Here is a 14,202-nt window from a genome sequence, read left to right as displayed (position 1 = left end):
GATTGCCCCTAACTGCCCTCCTCTGCAGGCCTGGTCACCCCTAACTGCCCTCCCCTGCAGGTCTGGTCCCCCCAACTGCCCTCCCATGCAGGCGTGGGTCCCCCCCAACTGCTCTCCCCTGCAGGCCTGGTCCCTCCCAACTGTTTTCCCCTGCTGGCCTGATTGCCCACAACTGCCCTCTCTTGCAGGCCTGGTCCCTCCCAACTGCCCTTCTCTGCTGGCCATCTTGTGGCAGCCATTTGTGTCCACATGGGGGCAGCCATCTTTGACCACATGGGGGCAGCCATCTTGTGTGTTGGAGTGACAGTCAATTTGCATATTACTCTTTTATTAGATAGGATATATTGTCATTTTGCTTTCTAAGAGTCCTGTTTCCCCATATCTTGCAACTTTGGGTATTTTCCACAAATTTAAAGAGTTTGCCTATTTATAAGTACAAAATGGTAAGTTTTTATTATTTTGTTTTCCCTTAATTTCTAGTGAGATTGAGCATCTTCTTGTATGTTTATTGGCATTTGAGTTTCTCTGCTGTGAATTGCCTATTCAGATCATTTACCAATTTTTTTGAGGTTGTTTCTTTCTCTTATTGTCCTGTAGTAGTTCTTTATAAATTCTGAATATTTACACCTTGATGGTTTTATGTCTGGGAAAACATCTTCTGCCAGTCTAAGCCTGTCTTTGAACTTTGTTGATGATGTCTTTTTATTTTAAAGCAGGAAAGTGTATCAGTCTTTGCTTTTGTGTTTTATTCTTTTGCGCTTTATTTACTGAATTCTTCCTATCCCAAGGATGTAAAGATAATTTCATGTTTTTTCCTAGAAGTATAAAGTTTGACTACTTACATTTCAGTCTTTATCAAAGCTTGTGATGTGAAATACATATGTAATTATTCCAACACATATTTATTAAGTAATTTATCCTTTCACTCCTGGTTTGTTATGTCACCTCTGGTTTTAAATATTAATTATTTGGTAGAGCAAACCCCCTGACTTAATTCTTTTTCAAAATTGCCTTGGGTTGTGGTTGGTTATCTGACCAAGGGATATTATCTCCTTTTCCTTTCAACTGAATCTAAATTGTTTTCAGGTGTCCATGAAGCCCAGTCTATGGTGCTTGGTCTAAGCTCACTACAATCATCCTATTCCATTGGGATTGGTTTGGCCATAGGCATGTGTTGCATCTCTTGCCAATGAGACTTATGTGGAATTATGCCAGAGTGAAGGTGGGAGAGGATAGGCAAGTCTTCTTATCACTTGACAAGGTACATAAGAAAAAGATTTGCCTTCCCTGTAATTGTAGAGTTGGAGAAAATGTGATGCCTGAAATGGTGGAAGCCATCTTGCCACCCTGAGGAGAAAAGCTGGAGACCAGCACTCTGAGAATGGCTAAGCAGATAGATAAGTAGGGTCCAGGTCCCCATGATGTCATCATGCTGCGGAACTAACCAATGCTAAACCACCTTCCACTGGACATCCTGTGATGTGAAATAATACACCTGTTATTGTTTAAGCCAATTTAATTATATACTATATATTTTTATTTGCAACCAAAGGCAACCCCAATTACTATTATACTAGAGGCCCAGTGCACAAATTTGTGCACAGGTGGGGTCCGGACGGCCCATCTGGATCAGGGCAGCCAGGTTGGATGGGGGGGGGGGGGTGCCATGGGAGGTTGGCTGGCCAGTCAAACTCCCGGTCAAGGGGACAATATGCATGTTAGCCTTTTATTATATAGGATGTTTTGACCCTTTACTTTTCAACATGAATTTTGTGATCATTGTTCCATGTTACATAATCAGGTTGGTATTTTAAAAATCGGGTTTGCCTCAAGGCTGGCCAGTGTGGCTGAGTGGTTGAGCATCAACTTATGAACCAGGAGGTCATGGTTCAATTCCCTGTCAGGGCACATGCCTGGGTTGTGAGCTCAATCCCCATCATGGGGCATGCAGGAGGCAGCTGATCAATGATTCTCTCTTATCACTGATGTTTCTATCTTTCTCCTCCTCTCCCTTCCTCTCTGAAATCAATAAAAATATTTTTCAAAAAATAAAAAAATATTAAAATTGGGTTTGCCTCAAAATTAAACATTAACTTTAGGAGAACTGACATCCTATCTAATAAAAAGGGAATATGCTAATTGATTGCTACACCCTCAAAGATGGCAGCACCCACAGCCACAAGATGGCGGCACCCAGTCCCCTCAGCCACACTGGGGCAGCAGGCGTGGAGCACGGCCAGGCCCACCCCCAGGTGGGTCTGGCCGCTCCACGTGCCTGCCTCCGGAGTTCCCCAGTCCCCTCAGCCCCCTAGCCACCCAGGGCCAACCTGAGGCACAGGCAAGCCTCGGATGGCGGCTGCCGAGCTGCCCAGGGCCGCCTGAGGCTCAGGTAACCAGGGCCGGCCGAGGCTTGCGCTGCCGGCAGTGGCAGCAGCAGAGGTGTGATGGGGCATCACCTTCCCCTGATTGCCCAGTCGCCTCCCACCTCTGAGGGCTCCCAGACTGTGAGAGGGGACAGGCCGGGCTGAGGGACCCCCCTCTCCAGTGCATGAATTTTCATGCACCGGGCCTCTAGTCTTCAGTATAATGAATAGTCCAATTCATGAATATGGTATATGTCTCCATTTTTTTCAAATCTTAGTTAACTTTTCCATAAAAAAAATCTTTTATACTTAAAATCCACATTATATATATATATATATATATATATATATATATATATATATAATTGATTTCAGAGAGGAAGGGAGAGAAAGATAGAAACATCAATGATTAGAGAGGGTCACTGATTGACTGCCTCCTGCATACCCCACACTGGGGATTGAGCCTGAAACACAAGCATGTACCCTGATCAGGAATTGGGTTCATAGGTTGGCGCTCAACAACGGAACCACACTGGCCAGGCCCACATTTTATATTATATTTATTCCTAGGTACTTCACTATGTATCAGGGCATACTTGTTATTAAGAGTAGTGTCTTTTGTTATTAAATATTAACGTATATGTGATAAACACTAATATATTAAATTTCAATTGAATTTTGTTTAATCTTATACCCAGAAATGTTACTGAATTGTCTTTCTGGACAATCATATTATATGAATAAAAAGAGTTCGTCTTTTCTTGTCTCCTGCTGTGACCATGGAGATGCCATGGTGTTAGTCGTGGAGGCCTGTGGTTGCTGCATCCAGTTCATGTGCCCCTATCTTCCTCCTCCTCATTCCCTCATGCCAGGCTCCTCATCAAGCAGTGGTCAGCTTTCTTATCCTCTTTAACAAGCCCGTTCGTGTGCATGGGGATGGGAGTTCCCAGTCCAGCCCCTGGAGTCAAGCCCTGAACCTGCTCGGGTTCCCACCTACTTCCCTCACCCCCTGCAGATCTCTTTTAGTCTCCCTCACCCTGCGGAAGCCTCAATCCAGCATCTTCTGCCCCCTTTCAGACCTGCAGCCCAACAGGCCCATTTGTTCCATAAAAAGTTTATTTTGGGGGCCAACTCTGCCTTTTAATATTTCTCTTTTATATTTTTGAAAAATCATTACTTTGTGTTCAGAGCTGAGCTAGTGCCTCAAAATTTTGTGTACAACAATGTTACATTGACCCGAAATCCTAATTCCAAATGTGTGTTTTGTGAACGGTTACAGAACTAGCTTCTGCCACTGCAGATACTGCATATAGCAATTATCATCAAATACAATGCTACTCAAAATCTTCCCAATGCCTTTCAGCTCCTCGTGCTTTGTAAATGCTGTCCCATCTGTGTTTGGCATCTGAGTAATGGGGAATGGAGGTAAACACTATTTTCTATACCCAGGGAAACTGAATCCACTTGTTTAGTTGTGGCCAAAAATCATCAGGCAGAACCACCAGACTGAGAGTTCCTCCAGAGGCAGAGCTGTGTGGCCTTGTTCATCCTGTGCCTTGTACAAATGACTCTCAGTGAAAGTGTTTGAGCCCATGCCTAGCTTTACTCAACAGGATGCCCCGTGAGTTGAGGAGACCCGTAACGAGGTCGTCAAGATCTATGCAAGACTATGACTTGAGGAAAAGAAAGGAAAGGAAGGAGAGGGATAAGAGCTGCAAGAGTTGATTTTAAGCAAAGTGAGTGGGAAGGAATTGTCAATGGCATTTCATCAAGGAAGTGAATTTTGATTGAGATTTAGAATTTTTTATACTAATTCCCTTATATAAAACAGCTTAGCATATAAATATAATAAAAATAGAATTCGTTAAAATTGCAAAACTTATTTATTAAAATATGTAAAACAGCCAGCTGCAGCAATAATGACTAAGAAGTATAAAAATAAATTATTTTTTTCAGTAAGTATTTACTGAGTTCCTACTATGTGGCAGCAGTGTATAGGAAACTGGGATACAAAGATAAGTAACACAGGTCCTTGTGCAACAAACCATCTAATTGGGCAAACAAATAATCGAAATATGATGGGATAAGCTTCTTAAAAGAATGTTAGTTCAAAGATGTATTTGTACACTCATGTTCATAGCAGCATTATTCGTAATAACAAAGAGATGGAAGCAACCCTAGTGTCTATCAGATGAATGGATAAACAAAATGTGTCATGTACGTGCAATGGAATATTATTCTGACTTTAAAAAAAAAAAAGGTATTCTGATAATACTACTAAGGATACAAGTGAAATAAATCAGTCACAAAAAGACCAGTGCTACTTACATGAGGACTCTAAAGTAATCAAGTGTATTGAAACAGAAAGTAGAACTGAGGCTGTCAGGGGCTGGGGGAAGGGAGGAGGAAATGGTAGTTGTTTAATGGTCATAGGCTTTCCGTTTAGCAAGATGAAAAAGTTCTAGAAATTGGTTGTACAACGGTGTAAACATACTAACTCTATTAAGCTGTATACTTAAAATGGTTAAGATGCTACATTTTACATTATGTGTAATCTACCACAATGTTTTTTGTAAGTTAGAAAGTGTTAGTTTCATGACAGTAGGGTCCTATCTCTCTTGTTCACTCTTACATTTCTAGTATCTAGCAGAATGGCTGATAGATAGCAGGTACTTGGCAAATATTTGACCTTCCTCTGGCTTCTCCTTCCCATCCAACATCCTACGCAACACAACAAGGCCAAGTCGTCTGGGAGCCAATTCTGCAAACAAAGGCTCTTCTCTCCTCAGGGCCCGGAAGGGGAAGAATTTCAAATATTTGCGATTTGATGTTTGTCCCGATCACACCAGCCATTCTTTACTTCTCAATTATGCCTCTCTGAGCTTTTTTGGCATTTAGATTTCCTAAAGATAGATACTGCTCCCACTTCCCAAAACAGCGTTGTGATGGGCTTTGTTAAGAAAAAAAAGAAATGTGGAAGGAAGTCTGAAATGAAATCATTGTTCGGCCCGGGTACAAACGACTCTGGGGCCAGGCTTGCAGGGCACAGGAGGAAGATGAGGTAACTGGCGTGTGTTTGCCCTCTGCAGCCTGTTCCGTCCCGTCACCGGCACCATCTCATTCTAGTTGCCTGGTTTACTCTCTTGTGTCTGTGTTTTTCACGTGGCCAAAAATAGAGAGACAAAAAAAGTTTCCTTGTACTTATTTGAGCTCTTCTGCTTTTTTCTTATGTGTTGGATTTCCTCTTGCCATGATCCCTTTACCTGCCACCTGGTTGTTTCTCTGCTTCTCCTGCCTTTCTCGATTAGGGATTTTCCTTGTGTTCTCTAGCCCTGGGTTGGTACCCAGTATCCACGAAGGACAAGTAAGTGAGCATTCGGTGGAAGGGCAAGCGTGGAGCTGCCCAGGGCCTGAGGGATCTGCGGAGGAATTCCGCTCCTGGCCCAGGAGCCGGCCAGTGCTCCCGCTGTTGGGCTGTTGGTTCTGGCTTGGGCTTGGCCCTGGGCCTGCATGTTGCTAGGCTTCACAGTAGAACAGAAGTGCCCTGCTGGTGCTCCACGGGCAGCCTGGGGAGAAAGTGTCGGGGACCTCTCTCCTGTCCTCTCATGCTGGGCAAGTGGGAGGTGAAGTGCAGAGCAGAACCAGAGAAAGCCTCCTCAGAGACAGAGTCGATCGTAGAACCAACCCAAGTTCCCTTGATTATGTGACTTTTTCAATATAGTTCTCGCTGTTATAGACGCTGTTCTAAGCGCTTTTAAATATTAACTCATTTAACCCTTTAAATACCAACTCATTTATTCCTTACAAACAACCCTGTGAACTGGGAACTACTCTTGATTCAATGATCTGGATGAGGAAACTCAGGCCCAGAGACGTTCAACTTGCTCAAGGTCACGTAGCTAGTAAGTGATAGCACCAGGATCTGAACCCAGACAGCCTGGCTCCTGAATCCATGCTTTTCATCTTCGAGAAGGTATTTGTGAAATAGCTGGTGGGTGCTGGGCAATGTGTGTATCCCTCTGAAATGTCTATGCCGCTCTTGGGATATCTGCCAGCAGCCTTGTGTTCACAGCTCTATTCTGCAGAAGCCATCAGAGTCAGACCTTCTCTCACTCCAGGATCAGGGCACAAGAAAGCAATTTATACGTATACAAACGTTAAGAAATAGAATTGGAGCATATATTTAATAAAAATAAAGTGTCACACTCTGTTCTATTGCTTGTACGCAGTGTGCCCCACACCATCCCCAGCATTACGCCGGGATCTGTCCCCAGTCAGGGTGAGTTTGCAGGCAGCCACCCCACATTCTCCACCCAGGCCTTGTGAACAGCATCATGAATTTTTTAGATGGCTGGCAGGACTTGGGAGTGCAGTTCAGAGCTGTAGACAGACCTTCCGGTGAGAGCGGCAAACTGGTCTGGAGAGAAGCCCATGACCTTGGCCTCTGCTCTGGAAGACCATGGCCATGGCCCTGAATACATGCAAATCCTCTGACCTTTCCCAATGCCTTCTGGCTGGGCCCCAGTTGGCTTTCCCTGGTTACAGCTGGGTTAGCAGAGAAGAAGGCTTCACAGGAAGTTAGGATGAGCTTGGCTTTCTGCTGCCTACACGAGGGACTGAGTTTCATTGTTGTGCAGGACTCTTCCACGGCTCCTGCTGGCTTCCCACTCATAATTCTCAAGGTCTCTGCCCGTTCTCCATTACCAAAATGCTTCCTCCCGCAGGGCCCTGGTTCTGATCTGGCTGGAACTGGTAAAAAGTGAATTCCTGCTAAGAAGTTAGCCGATAACATCCGAGGCAGGGCAATACTCCATATACTGCATGTGTATCTTAATAGGAATACTCAAAAGCACGAAGTTAAAAAACTCAAAGGAATGAATATCTAGGGATAGACTGTCAGGTGCCTTTATGCCTTTACACAGAGAGATGTGGGGGTCTGGTCTCCTGTAGATGTGTATATGCCTCTAAACCTGGCCCTAGTGTCAATGTCAGGACCACAACACCCTCAAATCCAGAATAAAACATTCACTTGGGAGCAACAGCTCTCTCTCTCTCTCTTAGTTGCTGTTAGGACTCACCAGATCCTGGGATCCGGATCAGGGCATGCTAACGAGTTCAGTTTGTTGGCAACTGGAGCAGAGTCCTTTGTCAAGTGGGGTATTTCCTCTGACGTCACTGGACTGCTCATCAGCTCCACGGTGGGTCTTTGCCAGGAAAACCTGAATTAAAGAGGAGGCTTGGCTTTCGGGGAAGAGGCCTGAGTCCTGGCTGGGTGTGTCTGCTCCAGGCAGGCCACCCAGAACCACTGATTCTCTGGGATAATGTACTTTTGATCCAAGTGGGGGGCGGGGGGGGGAGTGGGGAGGTACACGCAGCAGAGCTACAGAACAGTTCGCTGTTACTGGGTGGGACTTTTGAACCGGTGGGATGGTGACAGCCCCAGCCCCACCCACTCCATCAGAGGCTGCTGTCTTTCCTGCCCACCCTACCAGCCTCCCCTCCTCTCCCCCCCTCACCACTTCCCTCCCTATTCTCTTGAAGACCAACTGCGTAGGTGACACCTTTTGCTTCTAAAACCTTCTTTGTAGCTCTTCCTTGACCCCTTTCTCAAAATATTCCCTCTCCTTCCTCCTCCAATGCCAGACTGTTGGCGTCTTGCGCAGGCTGCCATCTCTGGCTCACCATGGTTGCATAATTGCCTCTGGTTAAAGTTTAAATAGATGGGTTTCAGCCCAAGAGAAAAATGTAAACAAGCCATTTCTGCAGTCTTTCAGAACTGCTGACTTCCAGTGCTTTTGAATTGTGAGCTAGGAAATCCATCCAGCTCCTCCCTGGCCAAGCAACTGGGAACGCCACTGGGCTTTCAGAGACGTGAAAGCTGCTCGCAAACCATTGAGAGGCTTTTAGACGATCTACACTTCTCCTTTTAACTCAATTAAGCTGTCAGGATCCAGTTCCTATTCTAGGATGTTCGTCTGCTGTGTTGAGGTGAGAAAACAGTTAAGCAATCTTCGTGGGCTGGCTTCTGGAGAGGAAGGAAGTGAAAGGAGCTGTCATTTCCCTGCTGGAATTTTTTCTTTGGGGGAGGAGTTTTATTGGTTTGACTGGTTGGTGGGGCTGTCTTAGGATCACGAGGGTGGGACCTTCTTGGTCCGTGCAGGAGGAAGAGGACATGTGGGGTTTGAGCTGTTGATTAGGCATATATTCCTCCATTTGCTGTGTTTCCTCAGAAGTAAGCAGCACTTTTTTTTTTTTTTTGAGTCTTGATTAAGAATATTGGTTTCTATATTTTTCTGCTTTGTGTACTTTATGTACTTGTGATCTGGTGTCAGGATGGATTCAGCAATAATTTCGGATGTTTTAGTCGATTTGATTGGATCCTTGCCTTCCCTACTCAAAAACCTTCAATAATTCCCCATTTCAAGCTCACACTCCCATTCACAGCCTTCTGTGGTCTGCCTCCACCCCACCCTCACCTTCCACTATTCCAACTGTACACTGACCTCACCAGACTTTCCACCAGCTCCTGTAACATGTTCCCTTCTTTACTCTGCAGGATCCCGTCCTGCGGACCCCTCCCCTGGCCCCCTCGGAGCCTTCTCAAAACGCCATCTTCCTGCGCTCAGTGAGACTTTCCTGCTCTCTGTGCAGCCGGAACCACCCCTCCTTCCCTCCGTTCTCAAGCAGCCCATGATGGTCCCCTTCATGGCAGCCCTCATTTCATCACCTGTGCTTCTCTGTCAGCTTTCTGCACTAGCTACTTAGCTCCCTGAGTGGAAGATGGGTCATTATATCCACCCACATTGCCCTGCCTCTGTGCGGCCCATCGTCAGCACTCCATAAAGATTCAATCTTTATTTTTCAACCTCCCTGAAAACTCGATGTCAGTATTTAAAAATGGCTCCTGTGAGGAATCAGAGGAGTGACGATGGTATTTTGGAGTCAGATTTGGGTTCAGGTCTAAGCTCTGCTGAGTATTAGCACTAAAATGGCTTCCTAATTCTTATCATTTCCTAGCCTCACCTTCTTCACTTGTACAAGGAAGGCAATAACATGTCTTTTATAGGTTTTTGTGAGAATTAAAATGAGATCTTGCAAGTAAAAAAAAAAAAAATCACAGTTCTGCCTTACCCCTACCCTCCTTTGATGTTAAAACATTTCAAATGTTGAAGCATTTTACCCTGGAACATGAATTGTATTGATTTAATAGAGATGTACCACATTTGCTGTTGGCTAATGCAACCTTCCTTGATGCAACAACAATCTCTTCTTATTCACACTTGCAAGTTTTGCAAAGGCTTATTATCTTGTAAGTGGACTTATCTATTGGTCACTGAAGAAATCCCAGTGATGGGCATGATGACCAGGCAGCTGCTCTGTTTGTTGCCGAGTTATTCTCTCATGTGGAGGGTCAGCCTCACACCATCATGCTGACCTCTTCACGCCCAACGTCAGCTTTAAAGATGACACTCTTCTCTTTTCCCCTCCACAAAAATTCAGTTGCTACTTTCACCCATGGGAGGGAAGCAGTGGACTCCACTCATCCATCTAACACATTGAATGTCTGCCATGTTCCAGGTACTAAGATAAAAGATGAATCAACCAAGGTCTGTGCCTTTCAAAGTTTGAATCTCACGGGTTTTTGGGGAAATATAAGCATCTAATTAAGCAAGTATTTGTACGGGTACAGAGAAGGGGACAGTCCATGTGTCAGGAAAAGCTTCAGAAAGACGGGATGCTTGAGCTGAGTCTTGAAATATCAGCATATGGCTGTCAACAGACAAGGGGGAGGCAAAGCACTTCAGGCAGAGGGACCCCTACTCTTGTTTCTTCCCGTCTGATTGCCGTGTACAGCCTGAAGCGTCTGGCTCTGTCATCTTTACCCTGTACAGCCATCTTCTCCTCGGTCCAGGCGACTTAAATCCTTCCTTGGCAACGGCAACATTATTAGTGCTGGTTTCGATCAGAGAACTGACATAAGAAGCTCTGAGGCTGCTTTTGTTGCCCAGGCCAGAAAACAGCTGGCGTGGTTTGAGCTCCCTCAGGGGAGGGGAGGAGTTGAGCATGCGTGGGCATGCACACCTTTGTGTGTATGGGTGTGAGTTTGAGGGCTGTGGGGGTGTGTCCATTTGGATGGCTGGCTAGATGTTTATCTGCAGGTGTCGCCACAGAAAATGGAAGTGGATATTCAGAAAACAAAGGGACAGCGGAGGATCTCACAGACAAGCTGAAGGACTGCTCAGAGAAGGGGGAGGTTCACACAACCTCAACCAAAACAGAATGAGGCAGAGAAGGAAGTTGCATCAGAAGAGGAAGAATGCCAAGGTCATGCTGAAGAGCCACAATGTCACAAAATAAAAATAAAATGCATGACTCTTATTGTACCTAGTCAAATACTGTTACAGTATTTTCTTCTTTGCAGCATGTAAATATTAATGAGATAATATTTAGTGCAGCAAACATGGAGAACACAGAAAAACACAAACAAAAAAATTGCTATAATTTTTTTAAGTTATGTACATCATATCTTATTTATTTGGATCAGTGATTAATTATAACTTGCTTTCAACTCCAAATAAAAGTGTTTTTCTCCAGCACTTAAAAATATTAAAAACACGTTCTGAGATGGACTTACTAAAGAACATTTTAAAGGTCTCCTTATTATTAGCACAAATTGAAATTTTTAATAAAGATACTCTAATAATAGTGAAGCAATTGAAATGTCAGAGCAAGAAATATAGATCCCAAGATGTTATTAAGTTTTTCCATTTCCATTTATGTAGAAATGTTAGTTCTTTACCAAAAAGAAGTAAAAGAGTAGTTTTCCTTTTGATTAGATCAGTGGTTCTCAACCTTTCTAATGCCGCGACCCTTTAATACAGTTCCTCATGTTGTGGTGACCCCCAACCATAAAATTATTTTCATTGCTACTTCATAACTGTAATTTTGCTATTGTTATGAATCTTAATGTAAATATCTGTGTTTTCTGATGGTCTTAGGTGACCCTGCTAGCAGGTCTCAATCTGTGGGTCGTGACCCACAGGTTGAGAACCGCTGCTGTAGAGCCTAAGACCATCAGCCTAAGACCAGCAGCAGTTCTCAACCTGTGGGTCGCAACCCACAGATTGAGACCTGCTAGCAGGGTCGCCTAAGACCATCGGAAAACACAGATATTTACATTACGATTCATAACAGTAGCAAAATTACAGTTATGAAGTAGCAACGAAAATAATTTTATGGTTGGGGGTCACCACAACATGAGGAACTGTATTAAAGGGTCGCGGCATTAGAAAGGTTGAGAACCACTGGATTAGATTCTTGTGACTGCACAAATAAAACATTTATAGGAGTAGCTTTAAATGAGGGGGGTTTATAAAAAGTTAATAAAACACTGGCATAAGCTTGGCATTAGGGTCTTGTATGAGTCTTTTGAATCTATTGCTTTATAAATATAGTCATAGGAATTGGCTTTCCATCCCTTGTTGGAAATGTAATGGCTTGCCAGTCTCACAAATAGTTAAAAGCATATTGAGTTTTGGGCAGTGAACTAGGAAAGTTTGGTGTACTTTAATTAAAGTACAAAACAGTACTTCTCCATTGAATAAATTATTAGTCCACATGCTAGTTTGCCAGGTAACTAGTGAATGGGCTTGGGGTGGGCAGAGGGGAGAGAATTTGACAAGGAAGAAGAAAGCACCCAGTAATGAGAGTGGGAGCAAGCAAGTAAGCTCACTCTATTTGCACACAGTAGGTACTCAGCGAATAATTGTTGAAGGAGTGAAGGAAATGAGTGATAAGTACAAAGAAAGTGGCATAAACACCTAATTCAAAATCAAGTTTAAATTTTGTTTCATGACAGGGTTATATTTTGCCCATAATAGCTGTCTTTATGATACATAAAGATATATAATTTTTTAGAAATTGTGAGACCCTTAGCAAGAAAGCATGTAGTCTTGGGAGAAATAGAAATCTATGCAAATGTGTAGATTTCCTGAAGTTTTCTTTTTTTTACAAGCCTAAATTCAGTGTCACTTTAGGAACATAAAAATGTGTTAGGTGTAAATTGGTTTACTCAAAACCATTACATATTTTAAATATAATTTATTCAAATATTATAAATTTACTAATTAAAATTGTTTTTTTCTTTTGAAAACTAATTACTAATGGGGCTATGAACTGACATCAAATATTTGGCTTTTGCCAAATGAGGAGAAACCAACAAAAAAATTGGAAAGGGAAGAAACCATAAACATTACAGTTAAAACAAACAAACAAAACCAGAAAGTTAAAATGTTTTCTAGACCAACTGCTTTCCCTTAGGCATTTGTTTTCAGAAAATAATCTAAGGGTTGGAAGAAGAGAGAGAAAAAAAATAAACCAAAATAATTGACGGTAACTTTTTCCCAAGGATCCACATTTTTGTTTAAAGAGTGAATGCTCCCGAATTGGCTAGTTTCCCTGCTTTCTGGGCTTGCACATCTTCATGGGGTTCTCCATCTGGACATGTTTCCTGACTCAGAACTTGCTGAGGACCTCGAGTCCCACTCCAGAGGAGCCTCATGAACTCCCCACCCAGTGTATGTTCTGGGAAGCCTGTCCTTTCTGATGGTTCTCAAGGAATGGGAAGCAGGGATGGGTGTGGTGTGTGTGTGTGTGTGTGTGTGTGTGTGTGTGTGTGTGTGTGTGTGTGTGTGTGTGTCTGTCTGTGTGTGTGTGTGTCTGTGTGTGTGTGTGTGTGAGAGAGAGAGAGCTTAGGGAGGGTAAGTCCTCCTTTACATTAAATCTATAGACCTTTCCTTCAACAAGTGGCAGGCCATTCTTAATTCCTGCTCCTCTGTACTGAAGAACTTAGCATTACTTCCCCTGGTGATCCAAGGAACTTTTTTTGCCCGAAATACCCCTCTCTCCCAAGACAGTTTCCCCTCCTCTGGGAAATGCTCTCGTGTCAGGTCGCACTGCCCTTGAACCAGACAACTTTCTCTGCTTGTCTTTATCTGTCTAAATAAAGCTAACCTACATTTGCTGTCTAATTTGTTGGGATGCTTGCTCATGCTATTTAAAGCATCCCTCAAGGCTCCGTGGAAAACAAGATGCATTATCTCCAGGAGGGAACCTTTAGGTTTGCTGGTCATTTAAAGAATTCAAGAATTTAAAGAATCCATTCAGTCTTCAGTTGTTCAGATGTGAAGGACAAAGGGACTCTTCGTGGTTTTTATTTCAGTACATAGCTGGGATCAGTTATAGCAAAAGAAGTAGTTAGCAAGTCAGTCTCTCTCTCTCTCTCTCCCTCCCCCTCCTCCCCGTGTGTGTGTGTGGGGGTGGGAGGGTGGGGGGGAGTGTTTTTATCTCTAGGCTTCATGAAATCCAGCTTTTCTGAAGATTAAGTGCCGGACAGACTGTATTTTTCATCCTGGGCTCTGATCATTGGCCAGTACCCTCTCAGGGAACAAATGTGAAAGATCAAAAGGAGGTGTCACCTTAGCAAACAAGCTTGTGGTGAGGCTATGGTTTGTCTCCACCTCCCTTCTCAGTCTCCATCTGACATTTCATTAGACAATCCTGGTACTTCCACGTCCCAGGGGGAAAAGAAAATTCTAAACAGGGAAAGGAACAAAATATTGGGGCTGTAAATAGGACTCCACTGTGCACTTCTATATGACTGGTAATTCAGAGAGGTTTCAAATCTGTTGCTTGTTTTTTCTCATCTGGTATTTGTGTCAGTCTGTTGGCTTGCTTAGTGGGAGGGAGAGCTGGTACAATGAGATGGTTTTAACCATTAGTGCCCTGCTGCTCCACTAAGCACATGCTTTTTATCAGTATCCACTTGTTCAGCCGTGAT

General features: G+C 43.6%; 1 long non-coding RNA gene across 2 annotated transcripts in view; it reads left to right on the top strand.

Moving 5' to 3' along the window:
* The window catches only part of LOC129151524 (uncharacterized), a 96,246-nt gene extending 85,505 nt beyond the window's left edge, over positions 1 to 10,741 (top strand). The window contains exons 2-4 of one of the 2 annotated variants that reach the window (XR_008558184.1): positions 8,138 to 8,351; positions 8,920 to 9,970; positions 10,523 to 10,741. This is a non-coding gene — a long non-coding RNA (uncharacterized LOC129151524). Of the gene's footprint in view, positions 1 to 8,137; positions 8,352 to 8,525; positions 8,596 to 8,919; positions 9,971 to 10,522 lie in introns of those variants that run through there. The other variant, XR_008558185.1, reaches the window with a different exon arrangement.
* The last annotated feature ends 3,461 nt before the right edge of the window (positions 10,742 to 14,202 follow it).

Source organism: Eptesicus fuscus, chromosome 14 (genome assembly GCF_027574615.1).
Source record: "Eptesicus fuscus isolate TK198812 chromosome 14, DD_ASM_mEF_20220401, whole genome shotgun sequence".
NCBI classification, from domain to species: domain Eukaryota; kingdom Metazoa; phylum Chordata; class Mammalia; order Chiroptera; family Vespertilionidae; genus Eptesicus; species Eptesicus fuscus.
Note: the sequence above shows the minus strand (reverse complement) of the source record. Positions and strands in the feature narration are given on the sequence as shown.